Below are 13,938 nucleotides of genomic sequence, written 5' to 3' on the forward strand. Positions count from 1 at the left end.
GTAGACAGGAATCATTATGGATCCAGATGCTGCCTGCTCCATTGATTTCCCAAGGCCCTGCTCTTTCTTCACACTTCTGGGGGACAGCCACATTAGCCGATGCTTTTCTGCCTCCTCTTGTATCTTGGCCGATGCCTCCTCCATCTGCTCATTGTTTGCTTGGTTTCAGATTTTAGCCACCACAGCTATTAGCCACTGCTTAAGGGAAAAACACTCTACAGCCCCCATCCTCCCTGTCCTTTGCCCTACTCTCTGTCCTCTTGGCACCAGCCCACAGTCTACCCTTCACTGTCATTTCTGATTTCTGTTCCTACCACACATAGGAAAATGAGGGAGACAACAAAGTGAAGGGAAAGGCCTCAGGGTCTACCCTTCCCCAGCCAGTATTTTTATTAGTTTGTGTTGATTTTGAGGCAGTTTTCACCCACTTCTCAGCCCCTAGCTGCAGCATCGCTCAGAAGAGACAGGAGCTCCTAGGGTAGAAGGTCCTGTTCACCAGAGCAGCCTTCCTTCCCTGTTTACTCCCATCCTGGGGAGGAGAAGGGTGTAAAGATGAGGCCCTGACTGCCAGCATCCATGGGTACCCACCTGCGAAGATGAGCCCAATCCTTATTGGGTCTTCAATCATTCTGCCTCTGCTCCCAGTGCTCATTAATCTCTTCCCTGTCCCAGTATCACCATCTAATATCTGTCTCTGAAGGTGGTTCAGGCAATTATTTATATCCCAGACAGATCTAAAATGTGATGGCTTCTCAATATGTCAAGGCTCAGGCTGGCTTCCATTCCAAAGAGCTGGAGTATGGTGGAGTCTCGGCGGCTGTCATGTGCCTTGCACTCCACTGGGGGCGCATATCTGGAATCCCTATCTCTCACCTTGCCCTCTGCTGGAATCCAGTGGACAAGGTGTCTGGGGAGGAACATCCGCTTCTTGACTAATACCCTGAAATCCAGAAACGATTGCCTTCTCAGAAGGAGGAGGCAGAGTGCAAAAGGAGGGGCGAAAAAGCCCGTATCCCACTTTTCCCATACAGTTTCTTTGTTTATGGGCAAAGGAAGGAATGAGACCCAACCATACAATTTATTTGCTGGCACAGTTTTAACTTTGGCTTGAAACATCAGGCTTTCTACCAAGAATCTGAATTCCTCAGAATTCCTGTGGAGTTTTCTTTCTCAGTTGACCCTGTTGTGGAATGACATACATGTAACCCTCGTGGGGTTGGGGACAGAAGGTACTTGGTAACTTGTGTTCCCTCTTTCCTTCTGGAGGGGAAAAGTCCCTGAATTTCATCTAGGCTTTGCATGTTTCCACCTTTTCTTCTCCCTCCTTGTCTCACCTGGGAGCTGGAGGTTTAATCAGCCACACCTTGAGACAGCAGTTGGCTCCTACCTAACTTGTTATTGGGTTATGTCTGACTCTGTGACCCCATTTGGGGTTTTCTTGGGAAAGATACTGTAATAGTTTGTCATCTCCTTCTCTAGCTGAGGAAACTGAGGTAAACAGAGTGACTTGCCCAGGGTCATGCAGCTATAAGTGTCTGAGGCCAGATTTGAACTCACAAAGATGAGTCTTCCTGACTCCGGGCTCAATGCTCTCTCCTCTCCGCTACCTAGCTGCCTTCCATATTTACCTTAGGGGAAATATAGTGGCCCTCAGGCCCATGGGGTCCCATTCCCTGCAACTGCATGCCCTTTGCAATGGACAAAAAAATTATTAATGGAATCACCGTAGCTCAGAGTCCCCAGGGAGGAAAATCCCTAACATTCAGAAAGAGGCTTGGCTGTCAGCCCTCATTCAGCATTTGGATATTTCCAGCTCACTGCTGGCTTCTCTGTGTATGAGGAAACACCAGGAACTAGGAATAAGCAAAAGAAACAAGTAGAGTATATATTATAGCTGCTGTTAGCAGCTAGGCCTGGGAGGGGGAAACTGGGAACAGCAAACCTTTCAGAACTTCCCTCAGATCTGGAAGAGACAAACACCACCTATGGCCTCAAGCTGAGTCCTCTGCTTCCAAATCCAGGGGCCCAAGGGTCCGCCTTGGCATCCCCCTTCTCTGCCACAATCCAGATTTCCTTTCAGTTTCTTCTTTTGCCCCTTGCCCCTGTATTGCCAATTCTTTCCAGCTCAGCTCACAAAGTCCTACATGGTTCTGGGAATGTAGCTCCTGCTCCTCCCTCTCCTTCTCTCGAATATTCTAGCCCCTCTCTTTAAAAACTCCTGGCGGTGATTCGAGCTCACCTTCTAGGTCAGAGATCCCTGAAATCCAAATCTCTCAGGGCTAAGAGAGAATACTTGTTCCTTTGAACCACAAATTACAAAATTCCAATGAGTTATTAGATCCTCATTACACACCTTGAAACCTTTGCAGGGAATGCAAAATTCCAAAAGGGGATTTTAAGAAATCCCCGTATTGATTAACCCAATCACATTTCTGTATTTCATTGAGTCAGACTTCTCCATGGGGTTTTCAGTTCAACAAACACTTTTTACACACTCACTATGTGCCAGGCACTGTGCTAAGTACCAGGAGTACAAATAAGATAAAGACAGTGCCTTCCCTCCAGAGCTTATGGTCTAATGAGGGAAGCTGGAATGGCGGGGCATCCAGGGGTACCCAGAGCAGGGCATGATGCTCCATGGAGTTGAAGCCAAGCAGCTGCTGGTGGAAAATGGAGTCACCTGGGAAGTTTAGGTCCCATCCCTCTACAAAGGGAGAAGTTTGAGGCTCCATCCTCTCTTCTTCCAATCAGAGGGAAAAGCAGCTGAAGGAGCAGAGAAGGTGTTGAGTATCAAAAACTGAGTCAGTCTGCATGGGGATGAGATCTTAGGTAATCAGCTTGACCTGGAAGAGGCAGGAGGAGCCTTGGAGTCAAAACCAAGCAGAGATTCTTTTAGAAAGTGGAGTGTTTCCAGTCAACGTGCACTTGTTAAATACCTGCTGTATGCCAGCACACAGGGTGGTGGGACTGAGGAAGTTTGCATTCTGTCAGTGTAGACACCATTTACTCATATAAATGTCTGTAAACCATTCATATAAATGTAAATAAAATACATACAAGGTAATTTGGCAGCCATTGGAGGGGGATCAGGAAAGAATTCATGTAGGAGGTAACATTTGAGCTGATTTTTGTCTCAGCCTGTGGCACTAAGCACCCTGGAAATATTTCTTAGTATGATGAACCCCAAGGTAAGTGTACCCCAACTTGTAGGGCCTGTAGTTAACTGGATTTTTCCTTGTCTTTCATGAGAAGTAATTAACTCACAATGAACTCACAAGAAAGAAGCAATTAGCAAATAGTAGGACAAGGTGTCAATAGGACTTTGGTTAGAAAGGAATTGTGCCATGCATGGCCTTGTATTGGTATGTTGTGAGACTAGCTGCCCACAACCTGCCTTTTTGCCTCAATAACACAATGATAAGCATTCAGAATAAAATCTTTAAGGATTCTAAGAGTCTCTATCATCCAATATAGATTTGGTTTTGTTCACTTTATTTATCAACGTGGGAAACTGGACTTCTATCTTTTAGGAAAATATTCAGAAAATAGAGGCTGCAGTAAAAAAGTTCAGAGGGGATTATGGGAAGATTTGTTGGGAAGAGCCCTCCTGGCTTCTGGAGTGTGAGGAGCTAAGGCTGGTTCCTGTCTTTCTTACATGTGGGGGCCCTTCCCTTCCCTTCTCTGGGGCTTGGTTTCCTCATCTATAAGTGAGCAGCTTAGACTAGATAACCCACCAGTTCCCTCCCAGCTTTAAGTTGTTTGACACCAGAACCACCAAACCTCAGGGTCCATCTAGTCCCTATGGGACCAATAGCTTACCTCCATTATGACCTCCTTCATGATTGTCATGTGGTTGACCAGCTGGCCCAAAGCCCTCTTCTGTATCTGGTGTAGTGGGTTCCTTCAGAGTCTGGGGGTTCAAACCAAGTGCTTTTATTCAAACCATATTACAATATGCTGAAGTAGAAAGAATTCTCAATATGTCTAAAAAGCAGTTTGTGAAGACAAAAATGAATAAAAACTACTGGCAAGGAAGTTCCCCAGTGCCCTGTGAGTTCTCTGCCACAATCCTAAAAACTGCTTTTATAGTCCTCTTGCCCAAACGCCCACAGCCAGGTCCCAGGTCGGTCCAACTACAGCAAAGTTAACTCCAACTGCCCCAGTTTGGTGCCATCAGCTTCTTGTTTGCAACAGTCCTGGCTGATTCTAAAGTAATATGGTGGGTTAACTCTCATCTCCCCAGTTCCACCAATATCTTGGCCCATAACACAGACTCTGCAGACTTCTGTTGTGGAAGAAGCTATTGCTTCCTGGGGAAGCCCATCCTGCTTTGAGTCAGCTCTAGGGTAGGAAGCTCTTCCTTACCCCTGAGAATGCCCAATGAATCCCTTGAGCGGCCGTGTGCTTCTCTTAGGCACAGCCTTGTTTTCTTTCTTCCTTGTCAGAATTCTTTCTAATCCTGATTCCCTAGGAATTCACCAAAGAATATTTTGGAGATGCACGCATGAAAGACACATTCATGGCAGCTGAAAAAGTCAAGAATATGCTGAAAGCTCCTGGATGCTGCGTGACCTCCTACTTCCGCAGTGATGGGGGCTGAGCAGTGGGAAAGGGGCTCTGCTCCATAGGACCTGGGGGATCTTGGGTACATCACTTAACTTCTCTCTGCCTCAGCCTCCTAATCTTTCCAATGAGAAGGTTGGCCTAGGCCTCTGATGGTCCTTCTAGCCCCAGATGGATGGTCCTATTATCCTGTGATAAATTGAATTGAGCAGTTTTAGACCATCAGTAAATATCAATAAAATTGTTGGTATAACCAACAAATCAGGAAACAGTATAGGAAGTGAGCCATGAAATACCAGCATCAATATGACATTTGATATCAGTAATGAAGAGTCAGGATGAAGATGAGAATGCTTGAGTCCAGCCACCAACCTGCATCCCTTAGAGAGAAGCTACAGGAATCTCAAAGGAGACAAAAATCCAATAGAGGTCCCCCAGGTTCCACCAGGTGTGGCCAGAACCCAAGGCAAAGCTAAAAGCCAGCTACAAAGAGGTGCCTTCACTTTGGGGAGTGGCAACTTCAGAGGGTTCAGGGAAAGGAAAAGTTGGGTTCCATGGCTGATGTTTTAGCTACAGAGTCAGTTCTACAGGAGACGAGAACCTCCAATAATAATATTCTGAGGAGGCAAAAGAGAAACAATTCGAACGAGGAGGAAAAGTGGAGTTGGCTAAAGAAACTAACATGGATACGCATGGAGCTCACGGACCAAGATGTTTTTAATCAATCCTCAAGCGTTTATTGGCCAAGAACCATGCTAAGCCCTGGAGATACAAAGGAAGTCCCTGTCCCCCCAAAAAAGTCTCTACCCTCAAGGACCTGGCATTCTGATGGGGTAAACAATGGATCTTACTTAAGAGGCCAATACCCCTCAACCCCTGTTAATGGAACTGACAGTCTGCTCTATGCCTGGGTCCCTTTGTCAGATGAGAGCGCCTTGTTGAGTTACAGAATCAAAGATATAAGCCTGGCTTGGACAAGGTTTAGACACTTCCATTAAATCAGTCACTCAAAGACATAAACCAGGTCTGGATTTAATCAAAACAGATGGTACCACACAGGAAGTGTCTTGTGGTGGGTTAAAGAGTATCAGTCATACCCTATAGGGCTTGGACAAAACACTGACTAGTCCAGAGTCCAGAATTTCAATAGCAGCCTTGGGTAGAGCAGCCCTTGCCAGGCTCTGGGATGGAGTCACTGGGGAGAAAAACAGACCTTCTCTCCATGCCCCCCTCCATCCCAACCTCCCCCAGAAGATGACTTTGTGAACATCCAAAAGTTGGGACACTTGGAGTTCCCATTAGCATTATCAGGAGCAGTGTCCCTGAACCTTCTGCTCTGAAACACCCATAGAGGCCAATGGCCCTCCTGGAGATGGAGGCCAGCCCTATTTATTCTTTCCCCTTCCCTTTTGTTTGAGTGATGCAGTTGTGTAAGAATAATGTCAGGAAGATTAAAGGAGACTTCCAGGGAAAGCAGATGCTGACAGAAAGGGGAATTGTGTTCCTGTGTAGTGGGACAATTTTGTTCCTCCACATTTTTTGGTGATTTTGAGGTTTTTTGTTTGTTTTTTGCTTTTGCAAAAAGTGAGGAGAAGAGAAATATGAAGGAGAGAGGAGGATCGCTTCTATCTGTCCATGAAAACAGACCCCAGAGCTGCTCCTGCTGATTTTGTTTCCCTTTCTCTGCTGAGGGGCACGATCTTTGGATTGGAAAGGGCAGTATAAAAATGGCAGGAGTCAATGTCCCGGTCTGCCTCAGAGGATATAGCTGGCAGCAATAGGGAGGGGTTGGGACGAAGAAAAGTCAAGCTGGATGTCCTGAAAAGCTTCCTAGCAGCTCGAACTGCCCCTGGGGGAAGTGGGCTGCTCTGGGAGGGTCTTCAGGCAATGAAGGAATGACCAGCTCCCGTGTATGGGACTCAGCAGTCTAGAAGTCTCTGAGGTCCCTCCAGCTCTGAGATTCCGTGATTCCATAAGTCATGGAGGGTCATGATTTACATTGCTAGAGGGAATACCCTCACTGATGAAATTACAGCTTCTGGAAAGGGCGAATCTTTATACTAAGAGAAGAAGCTTCCCCTCCCTCCCCCTCATTGTGGCTAGAGTTTATGTAGCACTTGCAGGCTTACACGCTTACAGTCAGTCTATTGTTATCCTGATTTTACAGCTGAGGAAACTGAGGCAGGCAGAGTCAAGTGGCTTGCCCAGGGTCACATGGCCAACAAGTTTCTGGAGCAGGATTTGAACTCAGATCTTCCTAACTTCCAATTCAAAGCTTTACCCACTGTGCCACCTACTGACTGTCCTGTCTTCAAACTTCCTCAGTATGAAGCCTCCATTTCTAATCCACAGATTATTTGCTGAAATCCAAAAATCAGTGAGAGTATTGCCTACTTGGCAGACCGAAGGAGTGTTTTTCTTGGATTGAAAAAGATTTGGGTTCTAATCTTCCCTCAGGTACTTCCTGTCTGGGTGACCCTGGACAAGTCACTCCCTTTTTGTTTCTCAGTTTATCTGTAAAATAAGAAGGGGAGGAGGATGAACCCACTCCCCAGGTCTCTTCAGCTCTTCTCCCATCCTCTGGCTCTTAGTCACCACCTGATAATTCCCCGAGTTCAAACCTTCTCTTCTTTCCCATCTTAAAGCTTCTTCACCAGAACGGCGCACCATCTCCTATGATCCCCAGATACACATTGACTTCACTTTCTGGCAAGAACCAGATTCATCGGACCTAATCACGACAATGCTGAGTGACGGCCCATAGCCCAGTGTCCGGGTTCCATTCACATAGTTGGGAGCCTCAGTTGTTAGAGAAGACAAACCAAGGTATACTAGGAAGGCAGAATTTATGATTTCAAAGAGAATCTCATATGTGCCTAAAAGGTCTGGAACCGCAGGAAATAAGGAATTCTCTAGGCAGAAGGCAGGAGAACTAAAGCATGTATTTACACTCCACAATAACAAGCCCACAAACCAGCGTCCCCATTTTGATATTTTCATCAAAAGCTTCCAGGCGCAATAAGTCCGCCTTATAAGGGTAACCAGAAGGCCACAGAGAAGCGAGATAGTATAAGGCAAAATCGTATACATGCTTCCCCTCTACGGTAAGAAGATTACCCACTAGCCTCTAGTCAGCTCTGCTACCGGCAGCTCAGCTTCAGCTGTAGGCGTCTCTGGCTCCAACCGGAAAAGGAAAGGAGGATCTTCAAGCTGTCCTCTCCCCTCTTATAGAGTTTTTGACATCATCAAGCGCCGCCTGAACGACCAGGGCTGATTGGTTCTTGACTCGGCCCCTCCCCCAGCGTAGACCACGTTAACACACCTCCCCTCAACCAGCCCCACTACTCATCACACAGGAAGCTCTGGTCCTGCCCCGGAAGAGCAAGCCCCAGCGTCCAGGGAAGCTCAACGAGGCAAGCTGAGTCATTCAAAGAAAACAAAGTCCATTCTGGCTACACAAGGACAGAGGAAGAAGTCTTTGAGCCATCTTCCCTATTGTCTTGGGAGCCGCCCACCTTCCTCATCCCCAAGGGCCCCTCGTGTGTGGGAGGAGAGGCCAGAGAAATAAACACAGTGAGGTTCACAAATTCCTCTGGTAATTCTGCTTTAGTAGAGCAAACCAGGGATTTGTGGAATGAATGAATCTTACATTTGAGATAAAGAGTGATTAGGGCCTTCACTTCCAGGCACAATTGAATGCTGAGGGCAGTGGCTGTACGTGGTCTCTGCTCTGGCTGAGCTGCATCTGCCACCATCTTGAGGTAAAGCTACAGAGCTAGCTTCTCATGGGGGCTCTGGTTGGTTCCCAGGACCACTTTCTCCATAGATTTCTTAGCTTAGATGCCCAGCCTGCACTCTCCCCTGCTGCCACTCGCTGCAGCTGTCAGTATTTGGAGATCCAACAGCCAGATTCATAATTCTCTGACCTTATTTATACCCAGGGATTTCGATCTATATGCTGACATCCACTTGAATACTGTCACCTGGACATTCATCCAGCTTCCATTCCTGTGACCTCTCTCTCCACTCACCTTCAGTTACCCAGAAGGGTATTCAGAGTCTTGCACTCACACCATCTGAACGTGAATGATCTGTGGTCTTGAACTCGTGACCTCCGGCCATCTCCCCTGCTTCCTTACTCTGGTCAAAACTATTCTTCTCCCTCCCTTTGGCCTCTGACCCCACCAACCCTCCTTGGTCTCCAAGTCCATCACCCCTGCTCTAACCTTGCTTGTCTTCATGAAGAAGTTGGTCAGTTCAGATGGCCCTTGTGGCTGTCACCCTTCACACCTGCCTCTTCTGAACTGTCAGACCAGTGTCTATTTAGCAATGCTCCATTCTTCATGGTGTCTCCCCAGTGACACCCTCCGTTCTGTGCTCATAGAGTTCTGCTACCTGAGCAGTGAACCCAGGTGCTGGACAAAAGAGTTTTGACTCATCTTATCAGGTTAAGCAGAGAACGGGAGATGGACAGAAACAGAGACAAAGAGATCTCTGACTTGGATTTCTAATGACCTTCTTTTATACAGAAAAGCAGCAAAATCCAAGGGAATGCTTTGTTCTGATTGGCTGCACTAACAAGGTATAGAAATGCAGGAGAATAAAAACATTCTCATTGTTCAGAGACTTCTGTTCTCACAAGATCGAGGTGATACGCGGTATAGACAATCACAGCAGATATCAATGACGTATGCTCCAGGCGATTACCTGTAGTTAAGCAGCATCTGTTCAAATGGTCTCCAGAGTGGGGGAGTTTTCTCAAACAGGGATGACTTTGCCCTTTTCCAGCAAACCACAGTGGCCATAGGAAGGCTTCAGCTTATCGCTGGATAAAAGTCAATTGTTGGCATCAACTCCCGAATCACAAGGGAGAGCCAAGGTCACGGTCACCAGGCTCACCTTCTTCCGTTGCCCCCCCCAAGCGAGGGTGAGTTAAGAGTTAGGCTCTGTGGGCAGACTGGTCATGTGAGGCGGGTCCTCAGCAAAGTCTCAGAGCTTCTGATTTTTCAAGTATCGTTTTCTTGTGTACTGCTGCTGTCCAGAGACTCAGGTACTGGAGTTTGTTTTTAACAATTTTACAAAGGAAAATATGGTCTCTGCTCTGGGGATGGAATAATCAATTCTTTGTCAATGACACGCTTGAGTCTTCCTTTTGCATCCCAGTGGCTGGACCTTCTCTAGCTCCCTGAATGTTTTTCTCCTCCTTAAAACGACGAAAGCATCGGTCCAGCCCCCATCCCTATATTTTGTATATTCTTCAATATATATATATATATGTTTCCATATAGAATGTAAGCTCCCCAAGGGCTGGGATTGTGTGTTTCATTTTTGTCTTTGTGTACCCAGAGCTTAGAACAGCACCAGGCAGGTAGTGAGTGCTTAATGCATGCTTATGGATTGATCAATGACTAGCTGTGTGACCAGGAACAAGCAATTTTTTTCCTTAGTTTACTGATATTCCAGGGTAGGTAAAATCAGCATAGATTAACAGCTTTGCCAACTTGAAAGCAATCTGAAGATGTCCATCCATCCATTGGGAACTTTAGGCCTGTAGCTGTGGTTCCTATAGTCACACATGTGACTAATACTAGGCCAGAGGTCACCCATTCCTTTTCCAGAATTGCCCATGTTGTGAGATGACCCTGCATGGAATGGCTGACAGATCTGAGCTCCCCCTTGTCCTCCTTGGACTTGGCAGGTGTCAGGCTGGCTTCTGCTGAAGCTGTGGGCACGAGCATCCTGTGGCTCAGCATGGCAGAGCCTTCTCACTTGGGCAGGTATCATGGCCAACGTCCATCAAGGGCCGCAATGCAAGGCTGCCTTTTCAAGCACTGAAATACTCAGGCCAGCAGCATTTCTCTTCCATAACTCCAGGCAATTAATGCCTCACAGAGATGAAAGGGAGGCCAACCCCACAATTTACTTTTGCCGCAGACAGGTCCTTATCTGTCACTCTGCCAGATTTAGCGTTGGCCATTCGGATACGACAGCAGGCCTCCCCTAAATAAATAATAAGGACTCACATTTCCAGGGTTCCTTCAGGTTTTACAAGGCAATTTACATTTTGCATCCTTTGAACCACACCACCACCCCATGAGGGACATGCTGCTGGTACCATTACACCCGTTTTATAGATAGAGAAATGAGGTGACTGACCCTTGGCCATATGGCCAGTGCCAAGTGGGATTTGGTTTCCAGTATCCTGATTGAAACCCAGACCTCAGCTCTAAATCTCCTAGGTCTTCTTGCATTAGACTAACCTCCTCTTAATAACATTTTGAAACCTGAAATGCTGGAGAGGAACATCGGCCTAACGTGCTGAGAAGTGATGTGTGTTGGGCACTTAGTGGGGCCCATCCTTCTCCTGAACCTCCATCTTTGCCATATCACATCTCGTGTTTGGGGTTCATGGCCAAACTGGTTGGTTTGCGGCTGGCCCCCCCACTACTGAAGTCGTTCCAGAGAGTGTGTGCCAAGCCCTCTGTCTGAAGGCACGAGGGCAGCCAGGCTGTGTGTTCTTCCTGTTATCATAGTTGTTGCCCTCACCAGCTTTCTTAGCACTTTATTCTTCTCATCATTGTGTTTATGGGAATAAGAAGCCGGAGGAGCTGCCATCTTCCGATTGTGTTTTTGTCCGGTCGCAGGTGGGTCAAGTGATTGCTCTTGGTAATTGAATGAGATATCGAAATATAGGCTCATTGTCCAGGAGCTTAACAAAGGCCTCGTTGGCCACTCACGGTGAGCAGGGTTTGCCTGAACATGAAGGAAAAACGGATTTAGGCCTTTAAAGAGCAGAATTCATTCTTTGTTCTTTATGTTAAAATGAGATTTTAAAGGAATCAGGCAATAAGAGCCCCTCGCTGTTGTAAGCTCAATGAAATCTTGTTAGAAAAAGCCTTTCTTTGAACCCTGTGCCAGGTAGCTCTGTGCATTGGTAGCAGTAGGAATCGACTAGCAAATAGGGATTCCCACTCATTGTCCTTGGGTCCTCAGCCCCAGGCATACTCAGTTCAGTTCAGTTCAGTTGTTTTTCTGTCCTGTCCGACTCTCTGTGACCCCGTTTGGGGTTTTCTTGGAAAGATCCTGGAGTGGTTTGCCATTTCCTTCTCCAACTCATTTTACAGATGAGGAAACTGAGGCAAATAGGGTGAAGTGACTTGCCCAGGGCCACACAGCTACTAAGTGTCTGAGGCTGAATTTGACCTCAGGTATTCCTGGCTCCAGGCCTGGAGCTCTGTCCACTGTACCACCTAGCTGGCTGACACATAATAGTGCTTAATACTTGTTGTCTAATTAATTTTCCTCTTGAAAAAATTCACTTCAATTTTAAACCTGAGAAGGGAGGAAATGTTCTTCCGTGCTTGGGCATCTCCTACATCCTTATTTACAGATACTCTAGTCCATTTAAAAGTCCATTAATTTTGTATATGAGCCAAAGACTGGTGCATAATCTATAAGTTAATGTTTGATCTTTCCAAATGGAGTTCCAGTCTCGTCTTGCCTCTAACTAAGCATACAAAGTTGGCACGCCACTAGGCATGTCAGCATTTAGCTTCCTCCTCTGGGAGATGAGAGGATGGGCCGGCTGATCTCTTGGGTTCCTTGAAGTGTCGCATGCCTATGATTCTAGGATTCTAAGCCCCAGACACAGAACACTTGGTTTTGTCCTTGGGGGAGAATTGGAAGCTAACATTTTGCTCTTGGTTACATCCCTGGGAGATTCAATTTTTAAAGGTATGATGCAATCCAAACTTGACAAAAAGCTTGTTGTTGTTTCTGGTGCAGCAGGTAGAAGCCAGGAAGGCCCTGGGGCTGGAGCCTGCCACCTCTGAGCAGCAGCAGCCTGGGACAAGCTCTCTGCAGTCACCTGAGAAAGGAACAGCCAAGGGCTTGCCCTGGCGGAGCTGCCTTCTCCCCAAACCAGCCAACCCCGGGGCTCTCTGCATCCTCCTCTGCTGTGGGGGAAGTTAATGTTGTTTTTTGCTCTGACCTCCTCGAGGGGGGTGCTCCCTCTGATGGAGCAGATTGCAAGCCAGCCACATCTCTTCCAATGATGCTCTTTTCCTCTCCTCCTGTAACCCAGCACAGAGTATCCTCTTGGACCTTTGCTTCATCCTTGGGTTTTTCTGGGGACCAGTGTAGACTTCAGACTGCCCAGCTGGGATCCCTTAGTCTTGCCTTTTCTGATCTTCCTTTCCCTGCAGGAAATCCTTTACATAGTGTCCAGTAACTTGGCAGTCCCATAATACAAGATGGCACAGCACATGCATCTGGCACTCTGCCCTATTCAGATGTATCTGGAGTTTTGTAATCAGTTCTGGCACTACATTTGAGGAAAGGCACTGGTATGTAACAGTCAGGGGGTGGCTGAAGGTGAGGATGATGAAGGGCCTCGTGTTCAGGCCACACAGGGACAGTTTGAAGGCACAGTGTGTTTCTAGCCTGGAGGAGAGTCAGCTTAGAAGGGTGCAGGGATGGGGGAGATGGAGGAAGGCATGAGAACTGCCTCTGAGCATCTAAAGGGCTGTCCCCCAAGAGAGATTACACTTGTTCTGTCTGACCCTTTATGGTAAAAATAGAAACAGTGACTAGAAGCCTAAAGAGAAACATTTAGGCTTGATGTAAAGAACCATCTAGAGCCACTCTTGACAGGGCTGGGTCCCCCTCCTGGAAGGCTCTCCAGCAGAGGTTGGAGAATCATTTGTCTGGTACTTTGTGCTGAGATCTCTTGAGCATGGATTGAACCAGAATACTGCTGAGGTCCCATCCAGTTCTCAAATTCTCTAACTTTGTCATACTCAGGAGTTATTGCCATTGTTACAGAAAATGCCAATATCAACGTGCTTCTGCTTCTCCTGTTGTCACTAACCACACTAAAATCGATGCTCTTTACGGCTAGCTCGCCCCCTTCCACCATTCCGACATCATCACTGAGGGGCTGAAGGGGCTGCCCCGGACCAAGGGCCATTCTCTGGTTTTCTCCGATCATTTACTGCAGACAAACATTTCATCACTGAGGGATCCATGCCATAGTGGTAAAGGCGTTGCCTGCCCTTCTCGGCTGGGCTTGCCCTCCCTCCCCAGGCAGTCTGTCACAGGAACCATCCTGGAAACCTTTCTGATGATAGACTCACTCCAGCTGTAGCAAGTGCAGCTCTTTGAGCTTGGCTCTTCAGAGCACAAAAGAGAAGGGAGTCAAGTGTTTTTCCTGTTGTTGTAACTGTGATTTGTATTTCTTCTACTCCCACCACCCTTTCTTTTCTTTCACTCACCCCACTTGCCCAATTACAATGGGGAAATGGAACACTGCCCAGTGGGTACATTTAAAATGTGGAACATTCAAATCAGTTCGTGGCCTTGCCACTTTTCTTCTTT

General features: G+C 47.0%; 1 protein-coding gene across 4 annotated transcripts in view; it reads left to right on the forward strand.

The window, feature by feature from the left end:
- ELMO1 (engulfment and cell motility 1) overlaps nucleotides 1–13,938 on the forward strand; it is a 405,316-nt gene that overhangs the window by 250,820 nt on the left and 140,558 nt on the right. The window lies entirely within an intron of this gene.

This window comes from Trichosurus vulpecula, chromosome 9, assembly GCF_011100635.1.
Source record: "Trichosurus vulpecula isolate mTriVul1 chromosome 9, mTriVul1.pri, whole genome shotgun sequence".
Classification (NCBI taxonomy): Eukaryota; Metazoa; Chordata; class Mammalia; order Diprotodontia; family Phalangeridae; genus Trichosurus; species Trichosurus vulpecula.